Consider the following 12,203-nt stretch of genomic DNA (forward strand, 5'->3'; position numbering starts at 1 on the left):
GGACAGTCATCTATGCCACATGACAGATGATGGTCCAAAGCACCCCTGAGAAAAACATGCTCCCACCATTCCAAGCATTCAATGTAGATAACAAAATACCAGCTCACTTGGGTAGGGATGAATATCAACTGTGCCTCTACTTCAATTCATTACATGCACAAAGAGTGACACTGTTACTGGTAAACCACTTTGGGCCCTAAAATTATATATAAAATGTTATTGGAAATGGAAGTACTATATTTTAAAAAAGGGTGAGGAATCTGCATCTTGGTTTGACTAAATAGATGGCAGAGGACCAGAGGTCTGAGGTCATTCCTTAATCTGGCTTCTCTGTTAAAGAAGATTAGGAAAAGCCTAACACTATTAGAATGTTCTCCTTTGGTTACTTGCTCAGTTAATGCTATGTGAAAAGTTAAAAGGCCACTACAATGCAAAGTACACACACACAAACCACAAAATATGCTAATTTCTAATGTGTAAAATATGGCAAGGCTGCTAAGATTAATGAAATCCTAGCAAACCTCCCTTCTAAATGATGGGGGCTTCCACCACCACTGCTATCAGGGCTATATTACTGATTATATATATTAAGGCCCAAGTGCTGCATGATGAGGTGAGCTCCCATCACTAGACCTACTAGTCTTCCAACCTAGCAGTTCGAAAGCATGCAAATGCAAGTAGATAAATAGGTACCACTTTGGTGAGAAGGTAACATTATTCTGTGCTGTCATGCTGGCCACATGACCCACAGAGTTGTCTTTGGACAACACTGGCTCTTTGGCTTAGTAACGGAGATGAGCACGGTCCCCATGTCAATTGCAAGAAGACATTCTTGTCAAGGGGAAACCTTTACCTTTACCTTTATATTTAAATGACAACAGTTATTATGAGAGTAATTTACGTATGTAAAGGAAAAAGTGGTGTGTGTCAATATTTTTCCAGCTCAGAAACAAAATGTTCAGAACCTTTGATAGAAGAAGTTTTGGAGTGTCTAAATTTTCTCTTGTTCAGTATGTGTATTAATCTTCCAGATGGCTGGATATCAAAGGAAAGAATTTTTCCTCATTTTTAAAAAATATATATAAAAACCCTGTTTTTCTGTACTGTACCTTTCCCCCCACCTTCTCTGGAAAATGTACAAACTGTAATCCTGATTTATTCTTGATAAAGTTGTTAAACAGTTTCATTTGACTTGTCAGAAAAGGAAGATTTGGATAACACAACAACAACAACAACAACACAATGCGATGAAATGTGACAGGTTTTGGATCAGGCCCTGAGTTGCATCTAAGCGGAAAAGAACTGCCACTTCATTCCTCAATAGTGTTACCATTTCTTAAATAAAAATAAAAATAATGTATACTTTCTCTTGAAGAGCCAAAGAGGTTGCCATCCTCTGCAATTCATTGTCATCTAAGTAGATGTAGGATTGCAGTCATAATGTCTCACTTAATGAAAGGGCTGGTGGGTTGCAGTTGAGCCAACAATTTCTATCCCTCCCCCATCAATAAGGCCCACTTATGCTTTGCCAATCTTTATTGAGGGGAAACTTTTACAAAGCTCATGTTGTTCATGCAATGCCTGATTTTTTTAGACATCTACCAGCAGTTTCCCGTACGATAATCCACATTATTGTGTCAGGGCAGCAGAATGGCAACAGGGTTATAAAAAAGAGTGCTGACATTAGCAAGCCTCTAATCCATGAAAAGAATGAGGCGTTGTTCTAATTGGAAGGCTGAAGCCTTTTTAAAAATGTCTTCTTGATGCAGTGAAACAAAATAAACATGTCCTTGCATGCTGGGACTAATTAAAAAAATGTGGTAAAAATTGAGGACCCACTTCTTCTTCTGCTTGGGATATTGCCATGCACCTCTAATAGCTTTTTATCAGATTATTATTTTTTTCCTACTCTCTTCATGATACAGGAGATCCTCAAGGTGCATTTTACGTTAATACATAATTATCTCTGACACAGAGAAAAAGATCCATGGAAAGAGAGTTTACTTTGTACCTGACTGCATTTTAATAAGCAAAGATGGAATTGAAGTTTTGTTAATCATACCAGTGTCCTGGATTGCATCTGTACTACAGAAATAATCCAGGTTGACACCACTTTAGCTGCCATGGCTCAATGCTATGGAATTCTGGGAACTGTAGTTTTGTGAGACATTTATCCTCTCTGTCCGAGAGCTCTGGTAACAAATAACAGTTCTCAGAATTCCCTAGCATTAGGAAATTCTCTAGGAGCCCTAGTGGCACAGTGGTTAAATGCCTGTACTGCAGCCCCTCACTCACAAACCACAAGATTATGAGTTCAGTACCAGCCAGAGGTTCTGGGTCAACTCAGCCTGGCATCCTTTCATAGGTTGCCAAAATCAGTACCCAGCTTGTTGGGGGCAATTAGCTTACACTTTGTAAACCGCTTAGTACATTGGTAAGCGGTATAGAAATGTACTTGCTATTACTATTGCTGCCACAACAAAGCTGGGAAAGGTGCATCTCTTCTGGGGTATCACCCAGCACAGACCACACCACCAGCACCCTCTTAGTAACGCCACTTGCCAGAGGCAGTATTATCTACCTTTTATGGGTGTTTAAAAGCCATGTGTGATAAAGTCTCTAGAATACCTCTGGAATAATCTCGGAAGCATATGCAAAAGCCACAACTGGGTGACAAACAAAAATTCTGACATATTATGGATTATGTGTTCCACAGAGCATCAGGCCATATTTTGGCAATATATATTTGTGTGGAAGAATGTGAAGTATTCTTGACTGTTTGCCTAAACAAGGACTTCACAACTTATTTCCAGGCCTATATGTGCACTGTTGGCCACAAGAAGAACTCAAAACTGAATTAGGATGAGGATAGTGACTGTTTTTGAGGCCCCTAGGGTTCCACAGTTCACCCCAAAAATGTTTTTGGGAAAAAATATTGACGTCCTCATGTCCTCAAGGGATATAGGGGGCAATTTTGCTGTACTTTTGAGACCCATGGGATATTATTGACTCAAGAGAGTCCTTTAAAAAACTCCAGGAAATCATCATTTTTGTTTAAAGGAAATTCAGAATGGAGGGGGGCCTAGTGAGAAGTTGCATACCTCAAAGGTGGCCTGGAGAGTGATGCTGCCCACTAATTCTTAACAGTTGCCTACCCTTGTAATATGACAATGTATTTATTCATCCAACCCTAAACATAATAAAACAGTGTGGAAATATTGATATGCGATCCTTCAATCGCATATGCGATCCTTCAATCGTGCTATATGATTTCCAAAAATGGCAACAGTTCTAGATACTTTTCTGAAAGTGGTCCACAACACACTGCAGAAATAATCCAGTTTGAGATCACTTTAACTGCCCTGACTCAATGTGAGGGAAACCTGGGAACTGTAGTTCTGTGAGACATTTAGCCTTCTCTGTCAAAGAGCTCTGGTGTCACAATAAATTACAATTCCCAGGATCCCCTAGCACTGAGACAGGACAGTTAAAGTGGTCTGAAACTGGATTATTTCTGCAGTGTGTTTTGGACCAGTATCTCTGAAGCTTCTAAGGAAATGAAGGTTTGAAAAAAATGTCCATGATTGAAAATAAATTGAATAATCCCAAATTGCATCCTTTGTTTAAGGGTGTATCTACATTGTATAAATAATGTGATTTGACACTGCTTTAAGTGCTGTAGCTCCATCCTATGGAATCCTGGGATTTGTAGCTTTACATGGTCTTTAGCCTTCTCTGCCAGACTGTCGAGTTTATCATACAGAGTTTATCCTATGCAGAAATGGGATTTAAATTGGGAAAATCCAACAAAAGTGGGATCTTTTTCAGACGATGGCAGGGGGCATCCTGCATAGAAAGTGGACAAATCTTGCAAATGCAGGATCATTTTCAGATGACATTGGGGCACTGAGCATTAATCTGACATTAACATGCACAGAAAGTGGACAAAATTGGCAGCTTTTTACTTTCAGGATTTTCCAGAAAGAAAAAAGCGGCTGATTTTGTCTACTTTTTGTGGGGGTTAATGTTGGATTAATGCTCAATGCCCCCAATGTTTCTGAAACCAATCTTGCTTTTGCAGGATTTTTCTAGGATTTAAATCCTGTTTCTGCATGGGATTTGGGCACTTAGCCTCCCATGTGATAAACTCTAGTGATAGTGCCTCCCAAAAAAGATGGGTGGTGCCTCACAAAACTACAAATTCAAATTCAAAATTGTAGGATGCAACCATGGCAGTCAAAGTGGTGTCCAAATGCATTATTTCTACAGTACAGATGCACCCTATGATACAGCCAAGTACAAGCTGAGCCTTTTGGCTCACGCTTGTTGCTCTGCATTGCCAAGAGAATGTATTTCAGTGAACTTAGTGATGGTAAATTAGAAGGCATTTTTTCAGCCAGTAAAAGCACGTATAAATAATGGTACAATGTTCAAAAATTAATATATTGGCTAAATGCACATATCATTTATCTTTAAAACTAAAAAAGAAACAAACAAACACTTAAATACTTTTTAACACTTTTTAAAACAAGAAAATCGTATTTTTGTACAATTTTATTTTTTATTTTTATGTTTGTAAAAAATATTTTTTAAAAGAAAAAACACAGAGACATCTCCAAACACCACACTATTGTCCTCTAAAGATGATAATCACAAGTAGCCTTTATTACTTTCACTAAACACCTTCTTTAAGCTATGAACTTTAAGAAGAAACGGACTTCTTTTATACCATCCTGATATATTCTTCATAAGGAGTAAAGAAGGCTTTCACTTTTGTATAACAATGTCTCTGGCAATGCAATGATGCCTGTCATCTTTCACCCCAGTGAAAATGATGCAGTTTGCTTGCGATTATAGACTCCTATTGATTTCCAATTTTCACCAGACATGTTCAAGTCCCCTGGGCTCTAGGCGCTTGTAGATTCTTATCAGTCTTGTAGCAAAGAAACAATGTAGTAATATAATTGGCACAGTGCAGCAATAAGGCTCTCCTATTCTACTTTCAATTTAGTCCTTTATTGCAATATCTTGACAGTAGATTTCTTCTTAGTGATAATGGCCCCATATGTGGTTCTCAATGACTAGGCTAAATTTTGCAAAGCGTGCATGGAAGCTCTTTTCAGACTGAAGTCTCTTTACCCCCAAAATGACTCTAATGTCCTGAGTTGGTCATGCAATAAAATAAAACAGCCTTACAGCAAGATCCCTCTGTTTGCATTTTCTGCTGTGCTCAAATCTATACCATAAACTCCCATCAAAGCTAAAAGTACATGTAGGAATGTAGACTTTAATTGAACTACAATGTAATGACCAAACTGTGACAAAATGAGTGCATAGAAAAGCAATATAAAATCTGATATCTCCCTAAGGTACAAAGAATAATAACAGTGCTGAGTTTAAGGACTTTTGCGGAGGCCAAAGAAAGTATTGAGCAGTAGGTGGAAGTAACAGAACATTTGCTCACTGTTTATTGCTATGAGTTTAAATTGACCATCATCTGCTGATCTCACTGCAGCCTGATCATATATAACCATGGATAAGTGTGGTGACGCTGCTGAACTCTGCAATAGCAGTAGAGAGACGACTATGGAGAGCTAGCATGGTGTAGTGGTTTGAGCACTGGATGATGACATTGGAGACCAGGGTTTGAATCCCACCTTGGCCATGGAAATTCACTGGGTGACCTTCGGCAATTCATACTTTCTCAGCCTCAGAGGATAGCAATGGCAAACCCTCTCTGAAGAAACTTGCCAAGAAAACCTGTGATAGGTTCATGTTAGGCTTGCCATAAGTCAGAAATGACTTCAAGGCAAAACAACAACAACAACAACAACAGTTGTAGCAGCAGTATCTGGAAAGCTGTAATTCTTGCCATTGCAAACTTTGCCTATCTTACATATGCATATTTAAGAACTGTGTCCATCTTTCACATTTCCTTCTGGGTTCTAAGATCAGGATATCCTCAACTGTTATGGAGATGCCTTTTCCTGGTCAATCCTACCTGTTTGGATCCAAGCTTGGAAAAGTTTGCATCTGCACTGCAGAAGTAATACATACAGTCAGACATCGCTTTAACTGCTATAGCTCAATGCTATGGAATTCTGGAATTTGCAGTTTTGTGAGGCACCAGCAGAGAAGTTTCACAAAACTGCAAATCCCAGAATTCCTCAGCATTGAGCCATGGTAGTTATAGCTGTGTCAAACTGCATTATTGCTGCAGTGCAGATGCAACCTCAGTAACCTTATCTGGTGTGACCATCTCAAATGAGATGGAAACGTTATTCACGTGTGCTTCAAATCATCAACATAATGAATGGGTCTCCTTCTCACCATGCAGTTGAAGCTTGCTAAGGTAGTTGTGGGGGAAAGTTACAATTATAGCAATAGTGTCACAGTCATTTGGAGAAATTGTGAATATGAAACTGTTAAAAATGGTTATGAAAATCATGAAAAATGGATGAGTAAGGCCTTCTTCAGACCGGCCATTAAGGACAAACTGGGGGTGGAGTTGGGGCGTCGCATCCAGATAATGCACGCCCTGACTCTGCCCCAGGGCACCATGATGCTGTGCACCACTCCACATGGTGCACAGCATCATGGTGCTCCTCCGGTGCTGCATCCATATGATGCAGCACCAAAAGAGCGCCGCCGAGCTGTGGCAGTGCAACTATGGTGTCCTTTCCAGGGTGCAAAAAGGAGCCACTTTTTGCGGCTCCTTTTTGCGCCCTGGAAAGGCCAGATTAGGGCTGTGGCATGTGGTTGCTATGGCCCCAATCTGGCTAGGAAAGGGGTGGTGTTGCACTGCCCCTTTGGGGTGGTCTGTTGAGCCCCTACCTTTTCTTAAATCCATTGGGAAGTATCGGCTGGCTCTTGGCACTCACTATGTCTTTTCAAGAATGCATCTATCCATTACACTTAATAGAATGGATGTAAAGATGCTCCACAGCTTCAGTATTCCTGTCTTGTATAAATTTGCCTAAGCATCTATATATGGATTTGCATGGACATGACTGCCATGCTTGCAGTGCTAACGTATGGTTCCTACACTGGGGTTTATTGCACCTACCACATGTAGTCTAAAAAGCATATTTGTGCCCGTCAATGAAAGTTGAGAGACAGCCATTGGGAAGTACTGGATGGCTCTTGTACCTCTTTTCATGTCTTTTCAGAATTGCTTCTATCCATTATACTCAATAGATTGGATCTAAAGATGCTCTCTGTCTTGCAAGGAGAGGTCTTCTTTGAAGGAAACATCTTTGAAGTTTCAACCCAGAAGAAGCTTCTCCAAATTCAAAAGGAGGTGATTTTCTCTGACTGCTTTTTCTCCTGTGCTATTCCATAGAGGTTCATAATCCTCTACAGCAGATTTTTTGGGCAGATAAGAGGCTTCAGGGAGAAGGGAAGAGAATTACATCCACCCACATTCATTTATGGGAGCCAAGACTACATGTTCCATGGATGGAACACCCTATATACTGTATTTATTGCCTGATATCTCAGCATAGCTAGGAAACAAACTGAATTACCACATAAAAACTGAAACAGATCTGACGTTGATCATCATTGTACGCTGTGGCAAAGAGCATTTCCAACATCAAATTAGAACTGGAAAGGGGGGGAAGCATTCTGGCTTTTTTAAAAAAACCTGTTGCTAGGGAAAATCATCATGTGTTTTTGTAAAAGGGTAAACAGGTGTTTCCTAAGCTCATTTTCCAAACCATTAATGATTTTATATACCTCAGCATACCTTCCACTCAGCCATCACTTGTCTAAACTGAAGAGCCCTAATCTCTTCCATGCAAGTCTTGGTATTCAGAGCAGCTGTTCCAGCAGAAAACAAAACTCTTGTCTCTTCTCATTTTGGTCTTATAATACCTCTACCCAACCCCCTAAATTCTAAACTGACAACACAGGCCATGAAATTCAGCTGAAGAGTAATTCACGATAAAGATCAAAGCAATTATGTAACGTTCTGGAGAAATCAAAGCCAATATGTTCCTATTTACAGCTAGAGAGTGCACAGCATTTACTGTTGATTTAGAGACTTTGTGAGAAGATGAGGCATCATAATTATATAATGCCTATTTTACATAACAGAAGCAAAGCTGGTGCTTTTTGCATCCCTACTGAACAATGCTATTTGGCATTGTGATGGAGTCTGTCTAACAATAGGAACATGATTTGGCATCAACAGATATTCAATTTGTTTAAAGACAGATTATTGGTTGGGTTCCCCCCCCTCCTCAACAACACTATATCCACTGACTTACTTTAGTGACATCTTAAAGGGATAGGTTATTTGTTTTATTTTGTTTTCTAAGAGAATTTTTGGATTTAAGTACAATATAAATATATCTGTAGACGTATACAACCTTACAAATACCATTGTCTGATTTTCTGAGTGTTGGACACTGGGAGACCAGGGTTCAAATATCCACTTGGCCATGGAAACCTATTGGGTGAACTTGGGCAAGTAATACACTCTCATTCTCAGAAGGAAAAGGAAGACCCCCTTTGAACAAATTCTGCCAAGAATGCATTGTGACAGATTCACTTTACGGTCACCATAAATCAGAAATGACTTAAAGGCACACAACAACAACAACAACAACAACAACAACAACAACAGAACCTCCCTTGGTTCCCCCCTCCCTTGTCATAATCAAGTACTAGTTTTTTCAAACCCAGGGTGTGATGCAACACCTACAAGGCTCCAAATACATATCCAAACAATGATCAGTTTCCTTACAAACACAATTTCCCTTCAAATAGCAGTTCAAACAGTGCCCAGTTTCTCCATGAACACAACAAAAACAAACATTACATAAAAGCATCCTATGTATTCATAGTAAAGTCACTTTACTGACAGATGGAATCAGAAACATATTGTGTGTGTTCCCAGGACACCCCAACTGAGTGTTGCATTCAAGCCTATAGGAGAAGCAGCACGTTCAGATTCTATTCTAGTAAAATTTCCAAACAAACCAAGCAATAACTCTTTTCTTTTGCCATCAGATTCAGATGGTTTACCCAAGGATACCTTAAAAAAAATTCCCACTATGGGAAAATCTGATAACAGCTTGGAAATATAGGAAGTCTTCCTCTCTTCTGTAGTTGTAGATCAGCTTTTCTCCTCCTTGTGCCTTCAGTATGTTTTTACAACCTATACAGCTAGATACCTCATATCCAGATTATTTGAAGGGCTGTATTCTTCCAAATATGATATGCAGTGTCTTAGTGGTTAAGATGTCAATTCTGATGATCAGAAGATTGGAAGGTTGGCAGTTCTAGGCCCAAATGCTACATGATGGGGTGAGCTTCTGTCACTAGTCCCAGCTTCTGCCAACCTAGCAGTTTGAAAGCATGTAAATGCAAGTAGATAAATAGGTACCACTTTAGTGAGAAGGTAACAGCGTTCGGTGCAGTCATGTTGGCCATATGACCACCAGATTTATCTTCGGACAATGCTGGCTATTTGGCTTAGTAACGGAAATAAGCACTGTCCCCTACAGTTGATAATGACTAGACATTCATGTCAAGGGACTACCTTTAACTTTATTTTTCCTTACAAACTTGCGTTTATTTTTGAGATCTTCTGTGGAGGCTGTTCTCTTTGTCCCATGACCCTCATGGGTGCAACTGGTGGGAACCTGGGAAAAGACCTTCTCAATAGCTTTCCCAGATCTTGGAACTTTCTTCCCAGAGAAGTTAGACTGGGACCTACTTGCCATCTTTCCACAGAGAGATCTCTTTTGATAGGCATTTGATTATACAAGGCCCTCCCACTCCCCTAAACATTGTGTTGGAAAATAAAATGTTTAGTTTTTAAAATTATCTAAAAACCAATGAAAACTTGTAAGAGAAATGGAGAGACACCAGTTACATTCAAAGGCAACTGCACAAGAACTGAAAGAAAGGCAAGTTCAATTAGAATCATGGAGCTCAACAGAATAAGAGCCAATAAATATTGTTGCAGTTAAACTGCAAAACACTCACACACATTGATTGTGCTCATAACTAAAAGTGGGGAAAATATATCCATTCAAACCAGTCAATAGAGGCATCATAAGCTGTCTTATAACCTGGTCAGACAATTTGTCCATTCCCTGTCTAGTCTGAGTCATAGCACCTTTGTAGGTTCTGTCTATTATTCTGTAGTCTGCACCAGGTGCTCCCCACATATTTTATACTACAATGGTAATCTTACTTGACTAGTTGACATGCTGTCTGGCCTGCGGTATCTGGGAGCTGTACTCCAAAAACCTGGAGGACATCATTTTATAGGGTGAGATGCTTGTTTATGTGGGACAATAGTGTGCCTCAATGTGTCTAAAAATTATTTGGAAAGCAAGTGACAGGTTTAGAATGCTCAGTCATACAGTATGTAGGGATGAAACAGCAAAGAACCTGATGCTGAATGCTTTAAACACTGTATTTATTTTCAGCAAAGGCCTTCAATCCCTTCCTGACTCTCCCTTAACACCACTTCCCTGCCTTATGCCCTACCCAGCATGCCTTTAAAAAAACCCACTCTTTTTGCACAATTTCAGAGCTCTGCTACCACAATCGAAGTCAAAAGAAAGAAAAAAGACATAAGAAAACAAATAAACAAACCATAAACTTACTAAGGAGCTAAGCGCATGGTAAAATAAAGCAACTTACTGCTCCCGAATTAAAATCCAATTCAGCCTGTTCCCTGGTGTAATTACATGGCTTTTGGCCCTCAAACCACCATCCAGGTACAGCTTGGCTTCAATACTGGTCCCTGAACTCATTTCAGTGGCCATTTTTCAAAGTTGAGAACTTTCTGACTTTGAAAAATGGCCACCGAAGCGAGTTCAGGGATCAGTATTGGAGCCTGGGTGTACCCAGATGGCAGTTTTGGGGGGCAAAAGCCATCAGATAATACCAGGGGGTAGCCTGAATTTGTCTTGAATTCTGGAGCGGTAAGTCACTTTATTTTGCTGTGCACTAAGCTCCTAAAGGTTATTCAGAATAACAAGGGGCAGATCCCCTGCTGGATAGAAAATCCGGTAAGAATATAAAAGCTAATCAAGGGAAATTGCCCCAGAAATTTTTTGAGTTAAAGGAGGATCTCTTGCTAACAGATATATGGTGTCATTTATACAAGGATGAAAAAGGTTTTACCTTTTTTTCGGACAGGCATGAATCCTTAGCAAGAATTGACCTCTGCTTAGTATCTAACACTTTGACTAGAGATGTAAGCAGTATGGAAATTCTTAATAGGGTTGTGTCAGACCATAATCCCCTTATGATTACATTTAAGGAAGTAAGGAAGAATAACGCATGGTTTTTTAATGAAGAATTGCTGAAAGATAAAACTACAATCAAAAAAGGAAAAGAATGGTTAAACTTCTTCTTTGCAGAAAATCTGAACGGAGAGGATAAGAATAGTATAGTATGGGATGCTTGCAAAGCCTCTATTAGGAGTTTTTTTACTCAGCAAAATATAATTTGGCATAGACAGAAGAGTAAATTAAGAAATAATTTGAATAAAACCCTGAAAGAAAAAGAAGAAGCTTTAAAGAAACAACCAAAGAATAAATTAATCCAAAAAGATATTAAAACTTTAAAGAAACAATTGGTTTTAGAAATGACTTTAGAATTAGAAAAGAGACTAAAAATGGTGAAACAAAAAAACTTTGAACACGCAAATAAAACAGGTAAATGGCTTGCATTCCAATTAAGGAGACATAGGGAGAAAAAAATTATTAACAAAATAAAGAAGGGAGAAATAATACTTACCCAGCAAGAAGCCATCAAAGAAGAGTTTCAACACTTCTACGAGAATCTGTATAAGGAGAGAACAACAAAATCAATTAAAATAGAAGAATACTTAGATGCAGTAAAACTTCAAAATATTCCAGAGAAATGGAAAACAGAATTAAACAAACCTATTCAAAGAGAAGAAATATGGGAAGCAATTTGTAAAGCGAAGAATGGGAAGGCACCAGGAAACGACTATCTCCCAATATCCTTTTATAAAGTCTTTATCGAGGAAGTAGTCCCACCTCTTCAGCAAGTTATGAATGAAGCTCTACAAGATGATCTACCTAAATCATGGAAAGAAGCGGACATATCAATAATCCCGAAAGAGGGGAAGGACCCGGAAAACCCCAGCAATTATAGACCAATATCACTACTAAATAATGACTATAAATTATTAGCGGCTATTCTATCTA

The sequence above is a fragment of the Sceloporus undulatus genome, chromosome 4 (assembly GCF_019175285.1).
Source record: "Sceloporus undulatus isolate JIND9_A2432 ecotype Alabama chromosome 4, SceUnd_v1.1, whole genome shotgun sequence".
Lineage (NCBI taxonomy): Eukaryota > Metazoa > Chordata > Lepidosauria > Squamata > Phrynosomatidae > Sceloporus > Sceloporus undulatus.